The 16,046-nt window shown below is 35.2% G+C and overlaps 1 protein-coding gene and 2 pseudogenes across 4 annotated transcripts in view; 2 read left to right on the forward strand and 1 right to left on the reverse strand.

Annotated features, from left to right (window-relative positions):
• Positions 1-16,046, reverse strand: part of WNK3 (WNK lysine deficient protein kinase 3) — a 162,243-nt gene that overhangs the window by 71,732 nt on the left and 74,465 nt on the right. The window lies entirely within an intron of this gene.
• Positions 377-685, forward strand: LOC109434123 (non-histone chromosomal protein HMG-14 pseudogene; annotated as a pseudogene).
• LOC109434106 (protein FAM227B pseudogene) lies at positions 7,676-9,075 on the forward strand (annotated as a pseudogene).

Raw genomic sequence — 16,046 nt, forward strand, 5'->3', positions numbered from 1 at the left:
AAGTTAAAAATAAATAAACATATGAAGAAACACTCAATCTCTAGTACTCAAGAAATGCAAATTAAAACAATATATTATTTTCCACTCATCAGCCTAGCAAAACACATCTGAATTGTCAAATATTGACAAGAAGAGTATACCACTAGCTGATGAGAATTGAAATTGGTCCAGTCCCTCAGGAAAGCAATTTGGTAATATGTATTAAAATAGCTCTCCCAGTGCCCCCCCCATGAATCCCTAGCTCTCCCAGTGCCCCCCTCCGTGAGTCCCAGCAGCTCCGGCAGGCAGCGAGGAGTGGCAGCTGCCAGGCAGCCCAGTTTCAGAAGTCTCAGCAGCACGCCATAGCCCACAGGCACCCAACACGCGCTGGCCCGCCATGAGGCCCAAAAGGAAGGTCAACTTCTCTGAGGGGGCAGTGAAGGAGGAGCCCAAGAGGAGGTCAGCGAGGTTGTCAGCTAAACCTGCTCCTGCAAAATTGGAAACCAAGCCAAAAAAGGTGGCAGGAAAGGATAAATCTGCAGACCAAAAAGTACACACAAAAGGGAAAAGGGGAGCGAAGGGAAAACAGGCCCAAGTGGCTAACCAAGATACTAAAGAAGATTTACCTGCAGAAAATGGAGAAACTAAAAACGGAGTGAGTCCAGCCTCCGGTGAAGCAAGAGAGAAAGAAGCCAAGACTGATTAATATCACACCATGTCTTATCAGTGGTCCCTGTCTCCCTTATTAAACAATCCAGAAGAGTACTTTTATCAACTATTTTGTAAATGCAAGTTTTTTAGTAGCTCTAGAAACATTTTTAAGAAGTGAATTCCACCTCATCCCATTTTTTGTTTAAACATTTTTTCTTTAAACATTTTTTCTTTTTAAGAAGTAAAATCATTTGCTGGTTGTTTATTTTTTGGTACAACCAGAAAATAGTGAGATATTGAATATGGGAGGCTTTGATTGTCTTGGGTGGCAGCTTAACTTTCCATAGATGAGGATAGTTTTTATAGCCTATAATACACAGCATAACAAGTGGCCATTTGGAGTCAGTCGTCCATTTAATATGTCTTCAACATTTTGAATTCTATTCCCCTGTTTTTGGTAGAATTGTTTCCTAAACAAAACCACTCCTTGATCTTGGCTCTCTTTGAACGGATTTTGTGCACTCTGTACCATCTTTGGTCGTGGTAGTCCAGTTTTTCCTAGTCATTTTGTTAATGTGCTGTGAAAGATTGAAAATTTGAATATGTAGTGTATATGATATTAAACTGAATTAGTAGGACTTGGATGTAACAGTGTAGCAACATTTAAAGATATTGGTACTTGATAGTCTATTAAGGAAAATTAACCTCCAAATTGTAAGCTGGAAAGGCACTGGAATTACTTTAGAAAAGAATCACAACTACATGACTTTTTAGGTTTTTGGTACATACCGTAAGAATTGTGTACAAATTGAAATGTCTGTGTACTTATCCTCAAAACAATTAATAAAATCACAGTTATGAAAGAAAACAAATACATAAATAAATAAGTAGAACTTATGGTCCTAATTTTGCCCTAGTGTCTCCTCTAGCATGATCTACTTTGTTCACTGCAATCTTAGTTAAAACAGTGAGAAACTGGAAACAGCCAAAAGGTCCGTCAGTAGGAGGAATAGCTAAACCAACTGCAGTGTGGTCTTATTAATGAATACCACGGGGCAATTAAATAAAATCTGCTATTACATAGAGACATATTTCCAGAACACATAATTGAGTTAAAAATTACAAAGTGACACATATGATAGGATCTCTTTTATGTGCTTAAAGGCAAAAAACAAGCCAAAAAACAATACCATAAGGTCTAAGGATACACATCTATGTATGTAACCACTGAAAGAGATCTGGAAGGACACATATCAAGCTCATAACAGAAAGGACAAGGACACAGGGAGGGGTTTTGCATTGTTTTAAATTTTTACCAGGAGTATATATTGGTGTATTACCTATGTAATTGAAGTAATTAGATAAATATTTTTAAAAAGAAAAACTAATGCAAATATTGTGGTAGAGAACCAAAGGGATACTCAAACACTGTACTGAGCAGGTAGGCAACTGCAGAGAAGAATGCTGAGGTTTAATATTTCTAGCCAGAGGTTGAAAATGAAACCAACAAAACAGATGTTTGATTAGAGCACAATGCCAACTGAAAAGGAACCAATCTTAACCACCAGAAGTACCAATGCACTAATACTAACAGATCACACAACAGGAGGTAAAAAATGCTGACCTCAGCAGTAGATAAAAATCAGAATAAGTGGTTTGCCATATTATTAGATAAAACAATCAAAACCACAATTGACACATCTGAATTCATGCTTCACTTCCTGTCTCCTATATGCCTTAGTCTATTACTACACGGAGAAATAAGAACAGACCTTAGGCTACACACCAATATAAGTTCATTACCAATTTGGAAGTCCTGATTAGGCAACAAGAATGATAAACATCAACAAAGAACCCTTTTCCCCCGAAGAGTAGGCTGATCGAAATACCTAGAGCAATTCTTATTAACTTATTCAACAAACATGAAACAAGCAACTACTTATATCAAACACTATGGTAGGTGCTAGGAATACAGAGATAAATTAGATACAGATCTCTACTGCACAGAATTTTCAATTTTATCTGGTACACAGACACAAAATATAAGCACAGCTTTCTATTTGATCAGGCTGAAGATCCCTCTCAACTTTGCCTTGGCATAAAAATACCCCCAAACTAGAAATTCACTTCATTTTTCAACTGGATTGTTTGTGTTTTTTGTTGTTGAGTTATAGGAGTTCTTTATATATTTTGAATATTAGCCCCTTATCAGAGGCATTGTTTGCAAATATCGTCTCCATTCAGTTGGTTGCCTCTTTTTGTTGATGGTTTCTTTCGCTGAGCAGAAGCTTTTTTGATATAGTCCCATTCATTTATTTTTGCTTTTACTTCCCTTTGATGTCAAATTCATAAAATCCTCTTTAAGCCTAAGGCCCATAAGTTTAGTACCTATGTTTTCTTCTATGCATTTTATTGTTTCAGGTCTTATGTTGAGGTCTTTGACCCATTTTGAGTTAATTTTGGCACATGGTGACAGATAGAAATCTAGTTTCATTCTTTTGCACATGGCTATCCAATTCTCCCAGCACCATTTATTGAAGAGGCTTCTTTTCTCCATTTTATGTTTTTGGCTCCTTTGAGATGATGCATTAAAGAAATGTACACTTGAAACCTATATAATTTTACTAACCAATGTCACCCCCAATAAATTTAATGAATGAATGAATGAATGAATGAATGAATGAAATTCACTTCATCCCTCTGTCATCAGCTCTTCAGGGCTTACTGATGAGCATACAGCGGTTACCTCAATTAAGTCAGGGTTGATATTTTACTATGACAAAATTTAGGAAAGAGAGGTTCTACATCTGGTAATGGTTCCATCACACTAATCCCACTGTAGATACCAACAAAAAGTGCTAGACAAATGTTAGAAAACAGCTGCCTGAAGGCATAAGAGAACAATCAAAAGCAGGTAGAAACTGGGAGGAAGGTGTCAGTTGGATGAAAGGAAGGACAGTGGATGAGTTTCCCATATTTATGGCTTTTCACTTGAGGGAAAGCCCTATAGAAGCTAAAACTCAGAAGAAATATCATATTCTTACAAGACCGAAGGAAAACAGGAAGGAGTCTAGTAGCATAGAGCATCAGGAAGCTCTTGGTGTTCCACGATGCAGTAGAGAAAGATTCAGGCCAGGTGTCTCCTGACCCTTTCACCCAAAGGGGAAGGCAACCGAGGGCATTATTTCCCAGCCCTCTACCCAGTGGCAGAGAGCCATGCAGATCCCACAACTACTGACCTTCTATCCAGCAGTAGACAGTGGCCAGGTTAAGTAATTCCATACCCCAGTGTCACCAGCAGAAATGGAGTACGAAGGAAACCAGCATCAGGTGGCTAGAAAACAGGCCAGGGGAAGGGGAAATGTTCTCCCTTCATCCTGTGGGTCCAGCATGCCCTACTCCCCAAATCTAACACTTGACAGCCCAGAGCAGCACCTTCCGCTCCTGCTGTGGTACTAATAGGGACTCAGCAAGAGTTCAGCCAAAGCCAGAAGACAAAGCAGACCAGAATAGCATTACAAGAGCTAAAACTAAATTATTAGAAAACTAAATTATCATTGGAACTAATACTCACAAAAGTAGGCTAGAATCTACAGACTCAACAAGGCAAGTGTCTGCTAAAATAGAAGATTTAAATATGATCAAAAGTTTCCAATCATTATATCTAAAATGTCCAACATACAATAAAAAAGTCACTTATACCAAGAACAAGAAAAATCACAAGTCAAAGGAGGAAAGAAAATCAGCTCACACCAATAACAAGATGAATCAGATGTTGGCATTATCTGACAAGCAACGATCAGAAAAAGAGCCTCAGTGAGTAATTATAATTTCTCTGGAAACAAATGAAAAACTAGAAAACCGCAGAAAAAATAGAACTTATAAAAAACATAGAAATTATTGAACTGAAAAATGCAATAAAGTAAATTTAAAAACTAATTGGTGGGCTAAACAGTAGACTAGAAATAACAGATAATACAATCAGTGAACTTGAGGCCAGATTAATATTTTTTACTCAGTTTGAACAGAAAGAGAAGAGACTGAAAGAAAATGAACAGGGCCTCTGAACCTGGGGAACAATAGGAAAAGACTGAAAATTCATACAACTGGAGCCTTGGAAGAAGACAAGAAGGAATGTGAAGCAGAAAAAAATATTCAAAGAAATAATGGCTGTAAACTCCCCCAACTCAGCTAAAGACATAAAACAGATTCATAAAGCTAAGCGAACTTCAAACAGAATAAACCCAAAGAAATCCACGTCAAGATACATCATAATTAAACTTCTGAAAACAAAATTTTAACAGCAACTAAGAAGCAACTCCACATTACTGACAGGGGAACACCAATTTGAATGACAGCAAATTTCTTATCTGAAAACATGGAGGCCAGAAGGAAGTGGCAAGACATTTTTCAAGTGCTGAAAGAACTGCTAACCATGAGTAGTACATCCAGCAAAATACATATTTGGAAATGAAGGGGGAAAATATATACTCAGACATAAGAAAACTAGAAGAATTTGTTACTATCAGATTTATCCTTAAACAATGACTAAAGGAAGCTTTCTACAGAGAAAAGAAATAATACACGGAGGCGTGTAATTTCAGAAAAAAAAGAAAAACAATGCATTGAGCAAAAATAAGGGTAAAACATAGTAGACTATTCTCCTTATAAGTTTCTTAAATCACATTAAATGGTTAAAGCAAATTTTATAACATCTATAGTGGTGAATACCATATGTAGAGGAAATACTTGAGAAGTATTTAGTAAGTGGAAAGGGTAAAGGGATCTAAATGGAAGTAAAGTTTCAATACTTAACTTGAAATGGTAAAATGTCCATACCAGTAGAATGTGATAAGTTATACCTACAGAAACCACTAACTATACAGCCCAATATACTCAAAATTGTATAAATAAAACAAGAAGGAATCCAAAGAAAAATTACAAGTAGCTCATACGAAGGCAAGAAAAGAGAAATATAGGGAAGAAATAAAAAGCAAATGCTAAATTGGCAGACTTAAGTCCTAAGATATAAATTATTATTTTAAATGTAAATGGTCTAAATACACCAATTAAAAGAGATAAATTTGGCAGAGTGGGTAAAAAAATAACTATATACATTTACATTCTACAAGAAACTCACTTCAAAAACAACAAAGATAAATAGGTTGAAAGTACAAGGATAGAGAAAGACATGCTAACATTAATCAAAAGAAAGCAGGGGTAGATATGTAATATCAGATAATGTAGACTTCAGAGAAAAAATTACTAGGGATGATGAGGGACATGATAAAAAGATCAACCCACCAAGATACAACATCCTAAATGTGCATGTACCAAACAAGAAACCTTTAGAACAAATGGGGGAAAAACATCACTTACCTAAAAGGATAAATATATAAATCCACAATAATAATTAAGAACTTCAACACCCTACTCTCAGCAATTGATAGAACTCTAGACAGAAAATTAGCCAAGATACAGAAGAACTGAACTACAGACTAATATCTCTCATGGACTTGATTCAAAAAATCCTCAACAAAATTTAGTAAATTGAATCCAACAATGTCAATGTGATCCACTATATCAATAGGTGAAATAAAAATAATATAATCATATTAATTAACGCAGAAAAGGCATTTTCTCAGGGAGTCGGGAATAGCTGGGCACTACCTCAACTTGATAAAGAACATGTATAAAAAAATCTATAGCTTATATCATACCTAATGGTGAAAGACTTAATGCTTTTCCCCTAAGTCTGGGAACAAGGTAAGGATATTCATTCTCACCACTCGTATTCTACACAGTACTCAAAATTCTAGCCAGCACAATAAAAGGAAAATAAGAACTAAATGGCTTACAGATTGGAAAGAGATTAAACTGCTTCTATTTTAAAGATTACATGATTGTCTACATAAAAAACATCCCAAGGATTCTATCCACACACACACACACACACCAAAAAAAAAACCACCAAAAACCCTCCTAGTACTAATAATAAGTTCAGCAGTGTCATGGGATACAAGATACATAGATACACACACAAATCAACAGCGTTTCGATGAACATATGGAAACTCAAAAATACTATTTTAAAATCCCTCCAAAGAAAATTAAATACTTAGGGATAAACTTAGCTAATAAAAGCGATCATTGAAGACCTAAATAAATGAAGAGACACATCATGTTCATGTGCTGGAAGACTCAACATAGTACAGATGTCTATTCTCCCCACAGTTATATAGAGAATTAATGCAATACCTATCAAAATCCCAGTAAGATTTGCTGTAGACAAAGCTTATTCTAAAATTTATATGGAAAGGTAGAAGTCCTAAAATAATCTTTTTTTTTTTAATTAAAGTTTATTGGGGTGACAATGATCAGTAAAGTTACGTAGTTTCAAGTGTACAATTCTGTATTACATCATCTTTTAAAAAAGAAGACAGTGGGAGGAATCACTTTACCCAATGTTAAGACTCTCTATACAGCTACAGTCATCAAGACTGTATGTAAGTAACAGAGGGATTAGACACATAAATGAATTTTAAAAAATAGTCCAGAAAAAGACCCACACGAATATGCCCAACTGATTTCTGACAAAGATGTAAAAAGGAACTCAACAGAAGGATAGTCTTTTCAACAAATGGCATGGTACTAGAACCACTGAACACCTACGGGCAAAAGAAACAAGAAAACCCCTTACGCCGTATACAGAAATCAACAAAATAGGTCCCACCTTGGCCTCTCCAGGCATAAGGGGATGCCGCTCTTCTGCTGAGAGACAGGCTCCAGGAGCAGGGCCAGGATCTGCCAGGCTGGCCCTCACACCTTTCCAGCCCCGCACTGGGTTCCCTCCTGAAACTGGCAAGGACCACATAAGTGGGACACAGTTCTGGAAATATACTCTCCAAGTGTAGTTGCAACTCCAGTTTGTTCTCCCAGCTCGCAGTGACGCCTACGGCCCAGCTGATTTCTCTTCTCTGCAAAGTTACTGCACCGTTGCAGGCCAACTACTCCCTCAATGGATGCACAGACCTCACTGCCAGAAAATGCGAGAACCTCCAAAGAACAATGAAGAATTCTTAAAGTTTCAAAATTGGGATTATTGGCCAAGGAAAACTCATTTTGGAGATAACAATAAATGGGTAGACACTCTGAAGAAAACAAAAGAATATAGTGCATTTACTTTAATTTATACACATCTATGGGTAAAAATGTCCCTCGAATGTATAATGCAATCATGATCATGGAGTCAAGATTAGGGGAATCTCTTTTGGAAAACCACATCTCTAAAATATTTGAGTGGGACAGCATATCTGGGACAGGTTCTCAAGGAAAAACTGGAAAGGTACAAGGCATTTCTAAGGAAGTACCATAAGAAAAAGATGACAATACTTTCGAATGAAATGGAAACAAAGAAGAATATAGAGGGTTACAACTTCTCAGGATTCAAAACAGATGAGCTTACTGACCTACCCAGGTATTTGGATGCTGAATGAATTTATCTTTTTATTTTAAAAGCCCACAACTTTGATTAAAATGTTATTAAAATCTTGACAACTTATTTTTTCTCACAAGCCTCTATTGCTCTTTTGCATGATTGCTTTTGGTTGTGGTTTCTCCATAAATTTAAGGTGTATCCTGATTGTTTGACACAAGCTATCAGTGCAACATTCCAGGAAGCATTTCCAAAATCCAGTAATCTCTTTAATAATGAATTTAAAGAAGATCTTGGGAATAATATTTTCCTTTGGTTGTCAGGTTTAAAACCCCCAAAAAGCTTCTGGATGAACTGGAAAGTGAAAGAACACTCCACCACAACATACATGGTACCAAGAAAGCACCTTTAAAATCTACAAAGGATAGGATTGCAAGAAGTTAAGAACACTTATCAAACTCTATAGATGTCAATATGATGAAAATTTTAAAGAACCCAAGAGCATACACAATGTCCACATCCAAGGAAGAATCAATATTATAAAGACAAACAACAAAGTCCCATTATAGTAGCAGTGGTCCAGAGTTTAACCATGTGCTCTTTAATACTGGAGGTCAGAGTCCACTGATTTTATATTATTTTAAGATGCATGATATAGTTGGTATTTCCAAAGCCCCTAGAAAAACCAAGATTAAACTCACTGAAAAAATGTGAGAACCACCACCTGCTCAACCTTACCGTGATATTATAAAGGAAGCAAAAACACAATTTGCAGGAACCAAAAGGATTTTAGGATAGCAAAGCACAGAATTAATGAAGAAATAAAACTAAGGCAGAGGCAGGAAAGAATTAACAAAGAACTTGATAGACTCCAAGCAAAGGCTATCAAACAACCTTACAAAGTTGAGGAAGACTGAGAAGTTCCTACATAACCTGCGTTCTGAAGCTCAAGTTGAGAGAATTTCTGGCATCACTATCATAATCAACAACAGAAGACTACAACTTGAGTAAGAAGAACACTAAGAGAAATCAGAAATGAACTGTATAGTTTAGTGGTTATCAGAGGGTTTGGGGGGTGGAGGGGTGGAAGATGAGGGTAAAGGGGATCAAATACACGGTGATGGAAGGAGAACTGACTCTGAGTGGTGAACACACAATATGATTTATAGATGATGTAATACAGAATTGTACACCTGAAATCTATGTAACTTTACTAATAGTAGTCACCCCAATAAACTTTAATTAAAAAAGAGAGAAGGAAAAAAAGAAATGAACTGTATTTAACAATATTGTATACAATTCAATTCTATCACCTTAAATCAATAAATCTCAGCAAATCATTCTTTTAAAAAAATAACATAGGTCTCATAGATCATAAATGAAAAACCCTAAAATTATAAAACTTTAAAAAATTAGAAAAATAATCTCTGGGATCTAAGGCTAGGCAAAGCGTTAGACTTCATATCAGAGGCACAATCAGTACAAAAAAATTGAAAAACTGGATCTTATAAAAATTTAAAAATATTTTCTCTTAAGTTCTTGAAAAATGCATGTTTGTATAAGGCAAAAATTATAACATTGCATTGCATGGCTTATGATATATGAATGTGAAACACACACACACACACACACACGCAAAACAACTATAGCTTAAAACCTGGAGAAAATAAATGGTTGCATGGTTCTTATAATTTATATAATACACTATTAAATACAATATTAAATTGTTCAATATTGTTAAATATTAAATGTTAAATACAATGTTAAATCTACGCAAAAACTGAAGAATTAAGAATGTAAATTAAAATCCTTGGAACAACCATAAAACAATATATACTGAAAAGGGACACAAGAAACTTTACTGGGTTTGTGAAATGTTCAGTAGCTTTATTGTGGCATATACCCTGTTTCGAAAATAAGGCCTAGCCGGACAATCAGCTCAAATGAATCTTTTGGAGCAAAACTTAATAAAAGACTGGGTATTATATTATATTATATTATACACGGTCTTATTTTACTACTTATAGTAAAATAAGACCGGGTCTTATACTAATTTTTGCTCCAAAAGACGCATTAGAACTGATTGCCCGGCTAGGTCTTATTTTCGGGGAAACACGGTATCTGTCAACTCATTGACTTGTAGTACGCTATAATATATATGTAGATTATTGTACATAAATTATACCTGAATAAAGTTGGTTAAAAGTAGAATGATCCACAGCTAACATCACAGTTAATAATGAAAGACTGAAAGCTTTCCCACTACAACAGGAAAAACACAAGGATTTCCCCTCTCAGCAATTCTATTCAACATGACACTGCAAGTTCCAACAAGAGCAATTAGGAGGGGAAAAAAAAGAAAACAAGAAACAAAGTCAAAGGACTCCTACTTTTATGGTCAATGGATTTTGAACAGAGGTGCCAAGTTTGTTCAGTAGGGAAAGCACAGTATTTTCAATAAATGGGGCTGGGAAAGCTGGATATTCACAAGAAAAGAATGAAATTGAACCAAAGGCCTAAATTTAAGAACTAAAACTTGAAACTCTTAGAAGAAAACATAGGGGAAACTTTACTTTACCTTGGATTAGGCAATGGTTTCTTAGATATAACATGAAAAGCACAAAGTAACCAAACAAAACATAAATTGCACTTTATCAAATTAAAAAATTTTATTCTGCAAAGGATACTATCAACAAAGTGAAAAGATAACTCACAAAATGGAAGAAAATATTTGCAAATCACATATCTGATAAGGGTCTAGTATCCAAAATGTATAAAGAACTCTTACAACTACAACTCACCAATAAAAAGATAAAAAAGAAACAATGAAATAATGGGAAAATGATCTGAATAGATATTTCTCTTAAGAAGATATACATTTGCCAATGATATATCCGATAAGGGGTTAATATCCTAAATTTATTAAAAAACTCACTCAACTCCAAAAAAACAACAACCCAATTTAAAAAATGGGCAGAGGACATGAAGAGACATTTTTCTAAAATGGACATATAGATGGCAAACAGACATATGAAGAAATGTTCAACTTCACTAACCATTAGAGAAATGCAAATAAAAACCACAATGAGATACCACCTCACCCAGTCAAAATGGCTATCATCAATAAATCAACAAACAACAAGTGCTGGCGAGGATGTGGAGAAAACAGAACCCTTGTGCACTGCACTGTTGGTGGGACTGCAGATTGGTGCAGCCACTATGGAAAACAGTATGGAGGTATCTCAAAAATCTGAAAATGGAACTACCTTATGACCCAGCAATTCCACTCCTAGGTATCTATCCGGAGAAATCCAAAACTCTAATTAAAAAAAAAATTATGCACCCCTGTTTACTGCTGCACTATACACAACAGCCAAGACGTAGAAACAATGGAAATGACCATCGGTAGACGACTGGATTAAGAAACTGGCACATTTATACAATGGAGTATTACGCAGCCATAAAGAAGCATGAAATCTTACCATTTGCGACGATATGGGTGGACCTAGAGAACATTATGTTAACACGTTGCGCACGGATCACGAGAATCTTCACGAGGGATTTAAACCACGCCGTACGCAACGTGTTGAGTTAAATAAGTCAGAGAAAGAGAAATACCATATGACCTCACTTATACGTGGAATCTGAAGAAAAAAAATAAATGAATGAACTAATCAGAAACAGTCTCAGAGACATAGAGGAAAAACTGAGGGTTGCTAGATGGGAGGAGGGTAGGGATAAGGGGGAAGGTGAGGGGATTAGAAAGCACAGTCAGTAACCACAAGAATGCCACAGGAATACAAAAGTCAATTTGAGGAATGTAATCAATAATGTTGTAAAGATTTTGTAAGGTATCCGATGGACGCTTGTCTCATTAGGGAGACCACCTCAGGAACAATGTAGATGCCTGATCATTGCACTGTATACCTGAAGCTGATGAATTTCAGTGAATGTCAATTACAATTTTCTATACATGTATATACTTACAAGAAGCGGAGTACAGCATTAGGAATAGAGAGTGGAAATGTAATGGCTGTGTGCGATGTCAGAGGGATAGTGGATGGGGGGAGAGGAGTTGTCACTGTGTGAGGGATGTAAATGATAAATGTCTAACTATTACATTGTTTTGTGCACCTGAAACTAATAAAAAATGTTTTTCTAAAAAAGAAGATACACAAAGGGCCTACAAGCATATGAAAGATTCTTAACATCATTAGCCTTCAGGGAAATGCAAATCAAAACCACAATGAGATACCACTTCACACCCACTAGGATGCTACAATCAGAAAAACAAATATCATGTGTTAATAAGGATATGGAGAAATTGAAATCCTTATACCTTGCTGGTGGGAATATAAAATGGTGCAGCTGCTTTGGAAAATAGGGCAGTTCCTCAAAACCTTAAACGTAGAGTTACTATACGGCCCAGGATTTCATTCCTGGGTATATAACCACAGAAATGAATGTTCACATAAAAACTTGTACACAAATGATCACAGCAGCATTATTCATAATAACAAAAAAGTGGAAACAATCCAAATGTCTATCAACCGATGAATGTATATACATAATGTAATATAACCTATATAATAGAACGTTGTTTGGCAATAAGAAGGAATAAGTACTGAACATGCTACCACATGGATGAACTTTGAAAATATTATCATAAGTCAAAGAAACCAGACACTAAAGGACATATATTATATGACTCCATTTATGTGAAATGCCTAGAAGAGGTGAATAAATAGAAAGTAGATAAGTGAAAGCCAGCGGCTAGAGTCAAGAAGATAGAATGACTGCTAATAGATATGGTTCTTTTTAGGGCGATATAAATGTTCTGGAATTAGCTAGTGGTGATAGTTGCACAACTTGTGAATATACAAAAAAACCACTGAATTGTATACTTTAAAAAGGTGAATTTTATGTTGTATGAATTATATCTAGACAAAAAAAATTGTCTAGATAAATTTGGATAGAAATTGTTAAAACAAAAAGATTGTATTGCTAAAAAAGACAATAGAAAAATGGAAATTGGATTCTAAATAAAAGTTTGTTCTTACCCAAAAGAAGGCTGGCCATGAGGAATGAAAAAGAGGGGCAAAGAAAAAAACAGTAAAATGGTATATGTAAATCTAGCCATATTATTCATATGTCAGCATATCACCATTTCAAGAGATTCGGAAAAAGCATTAGAAAAAAATTCAGTATCCACTCAAAATAAAATATTCTTAGCAAATTAGGAATAATGGGAAATTCCTCACCTGTTAAAGGGCATCTAGAAAATTTTACAGCTAACAGCATACTTAATGGTGAAATATTGAGCACTTCCTCTAATATCAGAAACAAGATAAAACATCCAGTATCTTCTTTACCATTTAACATTGTATTGGAGGTTGTTGCCAGTGTAATAAGGCAAGAATAAACATAAAAAGCATAAACATTGGAAAGGAATAAGTAAAACTGAATCTATTTGCAGATTACATAATTATTTACATTGAAAATACCAAGGAATCAAAAAACTAATGAAAATAAATTGAACTTAATAAAGTAAAAGAATATAAGAGTAATACACAAAACAATTTTATTTTATATACAAACAGCAAACAATTGGCAAATGTAATTTAAAATTTCTATTTATAGTGTTGTCAAAACAAAATATCCAGGAATAAGTTTACCCAAAAATGTGTCCCCATACACACTCAAAAAAGATGTGCTGAAAACTCCATACTACAAAATTTTGCTGAGAAATTAAAGAAAATATAAATTAATAGATAGATATGCCATGTTCCTCGGTTAGAAGATTCAATATTATTATATCATTTCTCCCCCAGTTAACCTACAGATCTGATCCAATCCCTATTAAAATTCCATCATTGATTTATAGAAATTGTCCATCTGATTCTAAGATTTATATGGAAATGCAAATCCAAAGAATATCCAAAGAAATCTTGAAAAAGCAAAAAGAAGTAGAAAGATTTGAACTCCTAACCTCAAGACATACTATAAAGCTACGGTAAGGCTTATGGATTGACAAGGAGATCAATGCCAAAGAATATACAGATGAGAAACAGATTCACATTTACATGGTTATTTTACTTTTGTCAAAGGTGCCAAAACAATCTGATGGGAAAAGGAAATCTTTTCAACAAATAGACCTCAAACAATGGGATAGTCACATGGGTAAAAAAAAAAAAAAAAAAAGTATTTTGATCCCTTACGTTACACTATTTATAAAAATTAATTCAGGATAGAATATAGACCTGAACATAAACCTAAAACCATAAAACAGGAGAGTATCTTTGTAATGTGAGTAGAGGCAAAGGTTTCTAAAGCCAAACAAAATGGAAAACTTTGATGAATTAGATTTCATCAAGATTAAATACTTTGTCTCATCAAATGAAACCATTACAAAAATGAATGGGCAACCCACAGATTTGCGAATATATTTGTAAAGCATGTATTTGACAAAGGACTAGTATCATCCAGAATATATAAAACCTCCTATAAGTCAATAATAACTGGGAAAACAACAAGCGAAATAAAATGGGCAAATGCCTTGAACAGACACTGCATAAAGAAAGATACACAAAGGCTAATAAATATACAAAAAGGTACTCAACATCAAGTCATCAGGGAAATGCAAATTAAAACCACAATGAGATACCACTACACATCTACCAGAATAACTGAAATTAATGTTGGTGAGGGTGTGGAACTCTTATACCATGTTTCCCCGAAAATAAGACCTAGCCGGACAATCTAATGCGTCTTTTGAAGCAAAAACTAATATAAGACCCGGTCTTATTTTACTATAAGACCGGGTCTTATCTAACATAATATAAGACCAGGTCTTATATCAGTTTTTGCTCCAAAAGACGCATTAGAGCAGACTGTCCACCTAGGTCTTATTTTCGGGGAAACATAGTATATTGCCGGTGTTAGTGTACAAGATGGTTCAGCCAATTTGGAAAACTGGCAATCTCTTAAAACGTTAAACAAATACATATCTAATGACCCAGCAAGTCTACACCTAGGTATTATCCAGGAGAAATGAAAACATGTTCACAAAAAGACTTATATAAGAATGTTCATAGCAGCTTTGTTCACAATAGTAAAAAACTAGAAACCACTCAGGTGTTCATTAATACCAAAATGGATAAACAAATTTAGTATATTCCTACAATGGAATACTACTCTGCAATTAAAAAAGTAAAAAGAACGAACTACTGATACACACAACATGGATCATTCTCAAAAACATGTTGACTGAGAGAAGCCATGGACAAAAGCACATATTGTATGATTCCATTTATATGAAGGTCTAGAACAGGCTAAACTAATCTATGATGAAAAGAATCCACACTGGTTGACTCTGGGGGGACGTGGTAGGTACTGACAGGGAAGGGGCATGAAGGAAGTTTCTGCAGTAGTGGTAGTATTCTATACCGGGTGGGCGAGCGACAGCCTGTGGGCCAAATCTGGAGCACACCTGTTTTTGTGAATAAAGTTGTATTGGAACACAGCCATGCCTTTTCTTTCACATATTGTCTATGGCTGTTTTCGTGCACGCAATAGCAGAGTTGAGTCATTGCAACAGAGACCCAATAACCCAACAAAGCCTAAGATAGTTTATCTATATGGGAACAACCTTTACAGAAAAGGTTTGCCAACATCTGTCCTATATTTTGATAATCATTGTTAGTCCTAAAGTGTTAGGAGCCTATCTTATTGTCCTACATTTATAATAAAGCATTTGCCTTTATGAGAGGATAGTAATGATCACTATTGATTCCTAGGTGTCAAATGTTGTTCTCTACAGCTTGACGTGTACTGTCTATCCTTACAACAACCCTATGAATAGTAGCTATCATTACCTGCATTTTGTACGTGAGGGAACTGAGGTTCAGAGCGGGTAACGTTCCTGGTGTCGTACAGGAGGGTCAGGATTTGAACCCAGGTGTAAGCATTTGTCAAAACTCAGT

The sequence above is a fragment of the Rhinolophus sinicus genome, chromosome 18 (genome assembly GCF_057876585.1).
Source record: "Rhinolophus sinicus isolate RSI-liver-muscle chromosome 18, RSI-T2T, whole genome shotgun sequence".
Taxonomy (NCBI): domain Eukaryota; kingdom Metazoa; phylum Chordata; class Mammalia; order Chiroptera; family Rhinolophidae; genus Rhinolophus; species Rhinolophus sinicus.